This window comes from Denticeps clupeoides, chromosome 6 (genome assembly GCF_900700375.1).
Source record: "Denticeps clupeoides chromosome 6, fDenClu1.1, whole genome shotgun sequence".
NCBI lineage: Eukaryota > Metazoa > Chordata > Actinopteri > Clupeiformes > Denticipitidae > Denticeps > Denticeps clupeoides.
The window spans coordinates 20977957-20989674 of NC_041712.1; the positions used below are offsets into that span (position 1 = coordinate 20977957).

Below are 11718 nucleotides of genomic sequence, written 5' to 3' on the forward strand. Positions count from 1 at the left end.
TCTCACCGACTTGCTTTCAAGCAAAAAGTGCTAAAATCAGATATAGCTACACATCATTGGTTTTGATACCAGAAAAATGTTTATATCAACCAATTAATGTTTTTTCTTTATATTGAGCATAACAAGTCCGTAATAAAATATAATTGTAATTTTTACAGTCACTTAACAATCTTTCAGATAACTGTGGGGCCAGCTTGCTCAGTGCTGAGCCCAGAGAAGGTACCATTCGATGGCACGAGGCAGGACCCATTTATTTTGACGTATTTTTTTTTTCTTGTCAATACAGAAGTATGCTGGATTTAGCTTAACATGAGATCAGCAGTACAAATTTCTTAGGAGCTGGATTTGGGCATAAGTCCTTCAGGACCACTGCCATCTGGTCACATTTAGCAGCAACCAGCACACTCTTACTGAGATAGCTTGAATGCTGGATGTTAATTATCGCTTTACAAATGGTGCACCTTTGTGACATTTTCTTAAATAGTCTTTAAAAATTAATGATATGCGTGACATTTTGTTGGTGTCAAAAAGGAGAGGCAGTGATAATGGCCGCAGCCTTACCATGCAGCTACCCCTTGATAAATTAATGGCCAGTAATAAAAAAAATTATAATCTGCTGGTGGCACATTTTAATACAGCAACATGTGGTTCTAATCAGAATCCAAATGGGATTTATTGGTACGTGTGTGTGTGTGTGTGTGTGTGTGTGTGTGTACACTCTTCTTTGTTGCATTGCATGCACAACTTCTGTGTGTTTTCCCCTTCTTCATTTCTCGCATTTCAGATGATTTATGTTATGAGCCTGTTCTGGGTGCCTGTTCAGGTCTAGTAGGTAAAACGATAAGCTTGATTTTAGTTGTAGGCAGGTCCAGAGAGGGCACCAAAGATAATCTGATAGTTTAACAAGCACTAAATGTAACCACTGGCGTACATAAAAAAATTAAGTAAAATAATAATAATAATAATAATTTTCAAAACAAAAACATGGTAAGATGGACAAAACCACACAAAACAAAAGCAAGATTTTGTTCTAACCTGACGCACCTCACGGGTGATTAGGACCCGGCTGTCCATTTGTGTCACCTGGTGGGTGATAGATTCATTTTTCATAAAAACTCAATGGTGGGTCCCATTAATGGTGGCTCTCTCTTTAGTTTTCTCAAAAGGCTAAAATGTGTTTCCACATGTTTTTTAAAAAAAGTCAAGCCTGTAAAATACATGAAATGATAAGTTTGATTAGACTGAAAATACAACATGTCAGAAAATGACTGTGGTTGCAGCAAGAGTGTTGACAGAATGACCCTGTGCAAAAGGGGAAGCGGGGGTCCTCCTCAGCCTCAGGTTTTTCAAATGCTGAAATATCACCTAAGCTGCATTTCAATTGTGTGTGTGTGTGTGTGTGTGTGTGTGTGTTTCTGTGTACATTGCTGTTTAAATGTTAATTGATGGAACCAAATACCCCCGTGCTTTACCTGCTGTGACATAACCAGATGATGTATGACTTGGGAAACATGAGACATGCAGACATTTCTACAGCAACACACACACACGCACACTCGCAAAAACCTTGCAGAACGTTGTGTGTCTTGATTTAAGATGGTCTTACATTAAAAAACAGTTTTAAATTATTGAATGTTTTTATGTAAGTGATTAAATTGTGCAAAATTGTTTAACTTCTGTTTGACCTGAATACACTTCACAGTGCAACACATACAAAAACACATTTCAGGTTAATCTGTTTGTAGCAGATGTCTACACTACAGTGTACTGAATTTAATGGACATAAGACACTCATTCGTGCGTCATTTCACTGTTTGTAATTCATTACAGTGTTTTCATGGGACCTCGGACACCTGTGGACACCAACCAGCTGAAGTTACAGCAAAGATTTACACACACACACACAAACATACACACATGACATGATTCTCTCACAGAGCACATATGGCATTAATACAGCCAAGAACATGGATACCGTCTCACACCATTACCCATCAACCCCCACGGTGATGTCATCGCTCACCCTTTCGCTAATAGTAGTAATCAAGAGCGTCTTTAGAAGACTCAACAAACACAGTTGAGTGTCAAAGGTAATGTGTGTGTATGTGTGTGACCCAGGCCATGTTTCTCATACCAGACTGACACTGTGTGTGTGGGTGGGTGGGTGGGTGAGAGCTCTAATGATAATAGTAGTTTAATGCATGTGATTTCAGACCATCATTCTGTCAGTCGGTTAATGGTTAAATGGCCTAAATAGGCCACGGTGTGGTTACCACGACGACCCAGAGGGCTTAATTTGAACCCCTGTACATTTAGAGGCAAAGCACACACATGTTCCTGAGCAGTTCAAGAAGGCTGTGGGAACAAAGACATTTTTAACGTAACATTTCCTTAAAGGAACTTTTCAACATGAACCTTTAAATTACATTATTAACCTTATTTAAAAAAAAAAAAAAACTTTTGTCTTTTCAGGCCAATTTACATATTTTTTTACTATATAAAAGCAGTGATTACAATTTAAATATATTTATGTTTCTGATTCATGCTTGCCTCATAAAAAATAACTGTTCATACTACATTATGCCTTATTGAATAAAAATAGTAAATAATATAACCCTGTACTAATAGCAAAATAAATAGCGAAAATTACTAGAAACTGAATGTGGCTGCACAGAGTAGCATGGAAGAACCAGCACGCAGAACAGTGTGAAAGGTAAAAAAAAAAAAGCATACCCTTACCTTTTACACTAACGACCTGGGTTCTGGTAAAACAGAATTTATTCATAACAACAAAACAGCCAATCATGCTTGATCCTTTATTAAATCCGCAATATAGATATTTTGCTCTTCCTGGCTGTAGCACTGTGTGTTTGTGATTGTTTTTACTAATGGCCATAACTGCCATCAATGATAATTTATGAATTTCACATAAATGAAGCAACATAGGTATAAATGTTAGCATACATTCTTCAAATGAAAGGAAAACTGAATGAAACTATAGCAACTCTCATGTACAAACCGGATTCCAAAAAAGTTGGGACACTTAACAACCTGTGAATAAAAACTGAATGCAATGATGTGGAGAAGGCAAATGTCAATATTTTATTTGTAATAGAACGTAGATAACAGATCAAACTTTTAATCCGAGTAAATGTATCATTTAAAAGAAACATATGTTGATTGAAAATTTCACAGTGTCATCAAATCCCAAAAAAGTTGGGACAAGTAGCAATAAGAGGCTGGAAAAAGTAAATTTGAGCATAACGAAGAGCTGGAAGGCCAATTAAAACTAATTAGGTCAATTGGCAATGTGATTGGGTATAAAAAGAGCTTCTCAGAGCGGCAGTGTCTCTCAGAAGCCAAGATGGGTAGAGGATCACCAATTCCCACAGTGTTGCGCAGAAAGATAGTGGAGCAATATCAGAAAGGTGTTACCCAGCGGAAAATTGCAAAGACTTTGCATCTATCATCATCAACTGTGCATAACATCATCCGAAGATTCAGAGAATCTGGAACAATCTCTGTGTGTAACGGTCAAGGCCGTAAAACCATACTGGGTGCCCAGAATTTACCAGACACCCTTATCCAGAGCGACTTACAATCAGTAGTTACAGGGACAGTCCCCCCCTGGAGCAATTTAGGGTTAAGTGTCTTGCTCAGGGACACAATGGTAGTACGTGGGGTTTGAACCTGGGTCTTCTAGTTCATAGGCGAGTGTGTTACCCACTAGGCTACTACCACCCATTTTCTCAGTTTAATTTTTTGTTCCGTGATTTATGTTCTATTATGAAAAAAAAATATTAGACGTTGGCACCTCCACATCATTGCATTCAGTTTTTATTCACAAATTGTATAGCGTCCCAACTTTTTTGGAATCTGGTTTGTAGGTCCAACTGTGTGTTTTTATTAGGTGTGTGTATACCAGCATGCTTTTCCTCCGTATTTCGGATCATTCTTCACGAAGCATTAATTTCACACCTGGGTTCACATCCTGTAGCTGAACAGAACCAGCAAGAGCTAATATGAGGGTAACAGATCTACAGTAATGTGTGTGTGTTTTTAAATATAAAAGCATTAATGAAACAGGACAGCGTAGAAACAGAAAACGTTCTTGTGTTCTGTAATAAGTCCATCTGGGTGGATTCAGCTGACAGGATATAATCAAGCAATGAATACACACAAACACACTCTCACACACATATACACACACACACATGACCCTAGTAGGTCATGAATGGCTATTATTTCCATGTACAGGGGACTCACTGTGAGGCTTGGATTTATTTAATTCAGTTGAGCGGGGTGTACAATCTGCCAGCTTGTGTGGGTGGAGCCAGTTATTCATGCCTTATTAGTCTGAATGGTAATAGAGACACAGGATTCTAGGATGCATATAGTCCTCTCTGAAAGAAAAGCATTACTAAAATATCATTTAAAATATCAAGGCATTATACTGGGGCAGTGGTGGCCTAGCGGTTAAGGAAGCGATCGCCAAGGTGCCACTGAGGTGCCAGCGAGCAAAGCACCGTCCCCACACACTGCTCCCCGGGCGCCTGTCATGTCTGCCCACTGCTCACCAAGGGTGATGGGTTTAAAGCAGAGGAATGATTGTGTGTATCTGGGTGTCTGTTCTGCAGCAAAATAATAAAGGCTTTTTTTTTAGGCCCTGTCTCTCTTCTCTCTCAGAGACACACACATAGTAAACTCCTCTCACACACTCCTCTGAAGCTTCCCAGGCTGCTTGTCTCTAAACATCCATTGCTGTTTATTTTAGAAGGAACACTGGGGAATGGACGGGGACGTTTCTAATGTGGATGTAGTTTAAATTGAGTCTAATTGGTGTTTGTCTTTGCAATAGTTGATTTAATTCCTTCTGAGGGTCCCAGCCAAGTTCAACCATGTCCAGGTTTTCCACCCTAAGGACCCTGCTGTGCACAGAGGGATGCCAAATGCCACATTTACAACATGCCAATTGCATTTTGGTATTAGTTTTCATTGGCACGTAAAACTCCAACACACAATATCTGTCTGTCTGTTCGTCTGTCAGTCTGTCTGTCTGTCTATCTGTCCGTCTGTCTCCACGTCTAGAACACAAGAAGTTACTTTTTCCTAGTTTAGCGACCTTGTGATGTTCAGTATGAAGTGTGTTTGTGTGTGTGTGTGTGTGCGCGCACATGCGCTTTGCACTTATAGGTTGCTAGGATAAGCCCCAGATTTTCCTTGTGACCCTGACCTGAATAAGCAATTTTAGAAAAAAGAACACGGCTGGAGATGATGAAATAATCTCTGACATCTAGAAATGAACTTTTTGCTGCCATTGTTGTTGTTGTTATGGTGGGGCTGGGGAGTCAGGGAACCCCTTCCAATCCAGTCTTGGGTCCCTCAAACATTTCATTATACAACCGAATGACAAAATTGTTAAATTGAATTAAGAGAGTTTTACAGCGGGTTTTATACATCATGTGGAAAAAAGTACAAACTAATGCACATTGTACTGTAGGTGGGTCTTATAACACTTTAATTGGCGTCATCGTCCTACTGAGATTCAAATGAGCGATTCTTCAGCTGTTGTGTGTATGTGTGTATGTGTATCTGCGGCCATGAGGAGATATGACACACTGCTGAGTCAGACAGTCACTGCCCTACTTTTTTACGCTGCCCATCTCTCTCTCTCTCTCTCTCTCTCTCTCTCCCTCTCTCCCTCTCTCTCTCCTTTCTGTTCCTCTATACTGACACAGTTTCCATTTGAACACACAGCCGGCAAGATGGAGCCTGGCTTGACCCTCGACCTCCAGCCTCAAGAGTAATCAGACGTGAGATCTGTGTCTCTCTGTGTGTATGCGAATGTGTGTGTGTGTGTGTGTGTGTGTGTTCGTAATCAGACAGGCGAGGCCTAATCGCTGGGTGGCCAGGGGCACAGTCCCAGATGAAAGCTCTCTGGGTGACACTTTAATTCCCTTCCATCAGATCAACTCCCAGGTCCATAGAGTCAGTAACCAGGCTGGCGCGCCGAAAAGGGGGTGGCGGGGGCTGAGCTTCGGGGGCAAAACACAACAACAGGAAGACCCCACCTAGCAGCAAACACTCGCTCTGATCTACAAAGCGCCCGGTAAACGGCGTCTGGCTTGCAAACTCGCAGCGACAGGCAGCTATTAGTGTCCGTGTCTCAGCGCAGTCTGGCAGAAGGGCTGAGCGTGAAGCGATCTAAGTGGCGTTAATTCTGAATGACCCGTTTTGGGCTGCCCGCGTAGCAGCGAGCGAGAGGGCGACAGCCGCCGCTAGTCTGCCATCCTCCATTCCTCTGCAGGCTTCGGTGGGAAAAGTAGGTCAGCGCTCAGCGAAACCGAAATGGAGGTCGGGATGTTGGGTAGGGGGATGCGGTTTAGGCTCTTTAGCCGTTTGTACGTTTGACAGGATTATCCACGTGTGCTGGACAGCGTAATCGCATCGGTATGAGGGGAAAGCCCTGGATTTTGCGGGTCTGTCTCGGAGATGTGTTCACGCCCTCGTATATGTTGCCGGGACGAGTTTCAAAGCTGTTAACCCCTCGTTGAACTCGCCAATACTGGAGAGAAGATTGATTTGGACCACGCTGACCAGTGCATCCTCAGATGAAATTCCCAAGGAGGAATATGCCGATGATTATGTAAAAATGTATATTTTGTTAACATAGCCAAAGTGACCAATGGACCTCAATAATTCAGCCATATGTTGGATTAAACCCAATTTTTTTGCCAGTCCCAGAGAATGGGCTAATAAGCCCTGAAAATTGTGGATCAGGAATGACATAAAAGCTGTAGTTCTAGAAGGCTCAACAAAAGTCGGCAGAAATGGCTTTATAAATTGTCATGGCTAAAATTGAATTGTTCCAAATACTATTATTCATGTTTCAGGATAAAGCGGTGAGGGCCTTTCAGCTCCAACTATGGAGCATCGTCAGTGCAGAAAACTGCCAGATCAGAGAAAACAAGCTCGATTTGGTTCTCTAAATGAAGGAAACCTGAAATTTTGCATATTGTTAATTGTTAGAATTGAATTGACTAATAATATTTGTCTTGTTTATTGTATATAGATAAACCATAACAGATGGGCTGACTTCAGATGTCCAGGCGGCATCACAAAATTGAAAATTGTATTTGATGGATGGATAGGTGGATGAATAGCCTGCCAAACCAAAGGCAGTAGAAACTGCCTGATATGTACCTTAATGACATTGTAATAATTGTGTAATTAAGAGTGTGATAGACTAGAGACAGCATGATGGCTTGATTATATTATTCTTAGTTCAAAACACAATAGAGCTCTTCACCAAGACATAGTCATGATAATATCCAGGATTTCTGTCCATGATTTATAAGACTATTTACCTTACAGGATTTTATTGCCACGAAATTAAGGACACTTAAGGTCATTTTAAGGTACTAAGTTTGTTAATGATTCCCTTTGGTAAATGTGCTGATTTGTCAGTTTTTAATAGAGGTCTACTATGCTTATACATTTACATTTAAGGCATTTGGCAAACACCCTTATCCAGAGCGACTTACAACGTGCTTTCCCATATCAGAGTGATATACCATGGACTGTATTTCAGAGGACATATTTGAGATGTATTCCTTGGAAGTAATGTGAGTGCTGTCAATCATGACTAAAAACTTCTTCCTTTAAAAAAAATTAATCAAAAAAGGATATAGATAACTAGCAAGCAGTCCTCGCCAGCATATTTACAGGGTGGTAGTAGCCTAGTGGTTAACACACACGCCTATGAACCAGAAGACCCCGGTTCAAATCCCATTTACTACCCTCCCTGAGCAAGACACTTAAGTTGCTCCAGGGGGGGACTGTCCCTGTAACAACTGATTGTAAGTCGCTCTGGATAAGGGCATCTGTAAAAGTAAATGTCAATCATAAAGACATGTCACATGTTACATTAATGAACACTCCCCAAAGGCATTATGTTTATTAGAGTGCCATGAAAATTGGAAGTGAGTTCATTATGATCTTTTTTTTTTCGGACAATAGGAGACATACGTTTTATGGATATATTGAACAATAAGGAAAATATATTATTTAATATAATAGTTCAGTACACAGCAGAAAATACTTAAAATTCCAAAGAAACAGCTGTTAACTCTCTTTCTTTCTGACTTTCTCTGTTCCTTTTTACTTTCTCTGACCTGCTGGTCTGTGTGTACTCATTGAAAGCACCAGTGTTCCATGTTAACAGGAATTTCTGACCCATTTTCATTACAGCACATTTCATGCCGGTCATCAACACATCACTCCCTGCTCTCCCCATATGGAGACAGCCAGCGCCCGATGATGATTAATGGCGTCGCACCTCCATCTACTTCCTTTTCCAGCTCTGCCGATGTAATTGGTTCAGATTACAAAAATATGCTCAGTCCGCCTCATTGCAGCAGGGTGCTGGGTAATTTGGATCTGGGCTAGGATGATGAACTCACATCTGAGGAATTTCCAAGGTTCTGTTTAAATGGCCTTGCAGAATAATAATAATGCTACTGAATCTCATATATATATATATATATATATATATATATATATATATATATATATATAGAGGGGAGGAAGGGGTGGGAGGGTCGGAATCAGAAGACAGCTAAGGAGAGGAAGAAGTCAAGTGGCGAACATGACACGCTTAAGAAAGACCACAGTCCCGAGAGTAGATCATCAGTAATCCGAAACAGCGTCCCGTGACCTTGGTGCAATAGATTTTCTGTCAGGCACCATATGGGCAGCAAATTACCTCCTTACATTGAAAATCCGGGGTCCTTTATCAGTCACACGGGTTTACTTAGAATTACAATAAGTTCAATCTATGGTGACACACACTTGCAAAATATAAAGACACGGCGGGGCGAGTTGATTTTTTCGGAAGCCGTTTGTCTCACTCTCTCCACTACTGTCTTATCTTATCTGGCAAGGGTGGAGGGGGGGCAAATCTTGTCATCTGTCTGGCACGGAACTGAAAATGACCCTCGATCTCCAAATGTTTGGATTGTTCATCTGCACTCATTAGCGTGGAACAGCTGTATTTCCACTCAAAACACGGGCGGCGCGGCGATCCGTCTTGCCGCGAAAGCCCACCAGCCGTCAGCCAGATTTGCCCCGCGGCCGCGTTCTTTTCCCCCCTTTAACCGGCTGAGCTTATGAAGTATGCCTCTAAAAACACACGGCTGACAGCTGATAGCGGAATGTTATGGATTCCTATTTACTTTGCTAATGGAGTTTGAGAGGAGAGCGCAAGCTGAACGGAGCGGAAACGGAACGCCGCGCAGCATGTGCCGTATCCGAATGGAGCTCTCAGGGTAAAGTAGGGCCCGCCGTGGATGAATCATCTGAGCTTTACCTTTGAGATCTAATCAATTAAGCCTTTTTTTTTTCTGGTTTCCACAGGGCCCGGTGGCCCGTTAGCTCAACATAGCGCTGGATTAGACGCCATTTATCACTGTTTACAATCAGAGCTGCTGTGACGATGATAAACAATGGGGCGGGGAGGAGAAAAACTGCCGAAAATGTTATACTGACACAGCGGGAGAGATGGAGGCCGGTAGCAGTAAACAGCAAATATTGTTTCATTTAAACATCAGGAGGTGATTGATGTCAGCACAAATCCAGACATTTGTATTATTACATTTTTGTTTTTCTTTTCCTTTTTTTTTTTGCAGAGCTCTGAGAAGTGCTGGGAAGCATCAAAGACAAAGATGCCCTGGTTTCAACTCTATGTGCTGAATCAGTGTATCTTCTCCCCAGTGCATCTCCACCCAAGAAGAAGTTTTAAACTGTCCAGCTGAACATTATTCCCCTGATAGGGCCCTTACTTTTGAAGTTTAGTGAAGTAATATGTGTAGTGATTGTGATACACTGCAGCACAGCACGCAGTGGCACAATGAAATGTGTCCTCTGCTTTTAACCCATCACCATTGGTGAGCAGTGGGCAGCCATGACAGGCTCCCAGGGAGTGTGGGGACGGTACTTTGCTCGATGACACCTTGGCGGTTTGGGATTTGAAACCGACAATTTCCGATCATGGGTCTGCTTCCTTCCTCGCTAGGCCACCACTGCCCGGTTTATTGATGTGCTTGGCACAACTGCTGCACACAAACAGGGACTATACACATGAACACAGTGCTTGCAGTTTGAGCCAAGACATAACAGAAGCACAGTAAGATTAAATAGCAGATTTGTATGTATTTGCTTTCACTTCCACTCACACTGTCAGATGTGACCATACGTGCCTAGCGCGTAGATGTGGCATTCCTGAGGATCCAGTCCGGAAGGAGGTACTCCGGGTGCAGGCTTTGAACTCTGGGACAGGGTCCAAGGTTCGTAATGTGTTACTTTGATTCCTGATTGTTTTCCACCTATGCACGCCTGTATAAAGCTGCCCTGTTTGTGCTGTTGTTTCCCCTGTCATGTCCTTCGTGTGTGATAAATTCCTGTCTTGAGAGTTGTGCATATGCTTCCTCCTTCACCATGTCTGGCCACCATGACAGAACCACCTGAGCAGATTCGCAAGAAGCCGACACCACCCTCGCCGGGAGGACGGCACCAGCCTCCTTGTCCCTGGCCAGTGTTGACTTAATATTTTGCAAACCCATGTGCCCGATTGGATTTTTGTCCAATCAAGGACGCCTGGCCCATGGTCCCATCTCTGATGCCGTTCGAGGAGAATTAGCCATGGCATGCTGGAGACTGACTGAAGCAGCGAATAGGCCGTGCGTTGGCCTGGACCTGAAGCTGTTGGTGCAGGATAGCCACCACTCATCTGTATGGACTTCCTCTCCCCCTGTTCATGCCCACTGGGAATCGTGCCTGGGAGGGGAGTGGGGGGGTTACATGCTGACTCCCAGTATCATCTAAAGCTTAAAGACACTGAGCACTTAAAATCCTGCAAATCGACATTGTAGCAGTGCTGTCCAAGAGTTTTTGCTGGTGTGCATCCATAAAATATGATTCCATTGTGAAATGCTATAACACTGTAGTGTATATCATGTATATAGATGATGTTTTATTGGATTGTGTATGCAATTGTGCTGATATTGCATCCATTTGTTATAGTTAAGGGCAATAAAAAACACTGAATAACCACGTTAATTCAGCCCTCCTTTATTGCCTCATTTAGGTCTCTCTGTGTTTTAAGCTGAGAAGTAATGCAACACATTTACTATGCTGAAGCAGATCTGTGTTATTCTTGGTTCAGGAACAGGTTGGTTCTTTTGCAGCATCAGCGGCCAGGTGTGCATGCATGGCGGTGGCGCGTCCCAATATGATGACATAAACAAATACATGCATCTGAAAATAGCGCCGCATTTCAGCCCACTTCGCCATTGCAGCACTCTGGGAATGGTGCTGGTTCCCCTCACCTCAGTCTGAATTGACAGTTCTGGGTGGAGTTTTATCCACTTTTCTTTTTCCTGGCTGGAATTTCTGCCACCCTTCAGAAGCACTCCGGCAACACCGCTGATGAAAGACTTCTGTCTGGAGCCTTCTGGGTCTCACAAAGCCCCCGTTTTACTCATAATTTCCCCCGCCTCTTTCTTTTTGCTAAAGTAGGCTGCACTAGGACATCTGTCCAGGGCACAAGGTGTACTGTGAAAGAAGCCTAATGGTAGTTGCCTGGTGGGTAAAACACTCGCCTATGAACCAGAAGACCAGAAAGTCACAGGTTCAAACTGTCCTGTAACTACTTTGGATAAG

The 11718-nt window shown here is 42.4% G+C and overlaps 1 long non-coding RNA gene across 1 annotated transcript; it reads left to right on the forward strand.

Moving 5' to 3' along the window:
• The first annotated feature begins 5746 nt into the window (after positions 1 to 5746).
• LOC114793010 (uncharacterized) lies at positions 5747 to 10907 on the forward strand. Its single transcript, XR_003750183.1, has 3 exons — positions 5747 to 5813; positions 9687 to 10343; positions 10515 to 10907. It is a non-coding gene; the product is annotated as an uncharacterized LOC114793010 (long non-coding RNA).
• The last annotated feature ends 811 nt before the right edge of the window (positions 10908 to 11718 follow it).